The sequence below is a fragment of the Nycticebus coucang genome, chromosome 3, assembly GCF_027406575.1.
Source record: "Nycticebus coucang isolate mNycCou1 chromosome 3, mNycCou1.pri, whole genome shotgun sequence".
In the NCBI taxonomy this organism is placed as follows: domain Eukaryota; kingdom Metazoa; phylum Chordata; class Mammalia; order Primates; family Lorisidae; genus Nycticebus; species Nycticebus coucang.
In genome coordinates this window covers 92415801-92417256 of record NC_069782.1, presented here as the reverse complement: position 1 = coordinate 92417256, position 1456 = coordinate 92415801, and positions in this window count along the sequence as shown.

Below are 1456 nucleotides of genomic sequence, written 5' to 3'. Positions count from 1 at the left end.
TCCACCCGCGGTTCCTCGACTTTATCATGAGGCTTAGTGGTGGGCCCTCATGGGGCCGGGAAGGCATCCGAGTGGGAGCCAGATGCGGCTCCATGCCTGACTGATTTTCTGTCCATCTGTCCCCTTTGTTCTCCCTTTGTGTCCTCTATTCTGTCTGTCTCCTTTGTCCTCCGTGTCAGACCATGTCTCTTCTGCAGGTTTGGATATCAGGAGACTCTCTAGGAATTTCATCCTATGGAAACTAGCCTTTTACCTTCTTTCTCTTACATCTCCTCTGTCTCCCACTCCTCCGACATGGCTTTCTGGGTGGGAGTTGGACTTTACAGTGTTGCTCTGGAATCTTGTTCTGTTTGGCAGCGTGCTATGCTGACTGGCTTCTATCTTTCTTACATGGCCCTTTTGTATTTCCTCATTTTTATCTTGACACTGTAGTGTAAATAACCTGCGTTTGGGACCCTCTCTTTCCAGCAATTAAAGAGTTACTCAAAGTTTATCAAAACTGTTCCTCTTTTTGGCTGCTAAAAACTGTGGTTGCTCTGTTACCAATAGTCTTGAGATAAGGTGCCCGCACTCAGAAGACCCAAGTTCAATTACTCACTTGGAACTAAAAGAAAAAAAGAATTCTCTTTGCTTTTTGACACGGCAGCCGTTTTTCTTTCTGAATTGGCGTTACTCTGTTTGGCTCTTATTCTGCCCATCCTCAGGCGGCCTCCAGGAGGAGGGCAGGCTGTGGTCCCTCTGACAGGAGGCACCTGCTGGAAACATCCCAGGTTCCCCGAGAACCTGGAGCCCTCTGGAGACCGGCTGACAATTACTCCTAAATTCATCTTTGAGTCCATCTCCGGGGGTAAGCCACTTTAACATCTATTTTTGGCTAGTGTCTGCAGACGTTAATGTATCTATTGATGGTATTTTTGTTGTGCTTATTTGTTGTGGATTATTGTGAAGATATGTAACTGTTTGTTGAATTCATTTATTGTAATTTGTGTAGAGCCTCTGAGGGAAGGCCAAAGAGACAGGAACTTTGTACAGGGATCCCGGGTTGCCGGGCTATTGACCTATCAGAAGCTCTCGGAGAAGTATGTCAGTAGAACAACCTGACCAGAGAGGAGCCTCAGCCCTACTGGCCTGTTAGGGGCTCCCAGAAATATGCGTTAACACCCGTTACCGGAAACGCCATTGGAATGAAAACGGGGGTCTAATCAACCCTGGGGGTGTTCAATCACTCACAGGCCTGTTAAAAAGAGTACGAGAGACTTGGTGCCTGTAGCTCAAGAGGCTAAGGCGCTGGCCACATACATGAGAGCTGGTGGGTTCGAATCCAGCCCAGCCCTGCCAAACAACAATGACAACTACAACCAAAAAATAGCCAGGCATTGTGGCAGGCACCTGTAGTCCCAGCTACTTGGGAGGCTGAGGCAAGAGAATCACTTAAGTCCAGGAGCTGGAGGTTGTG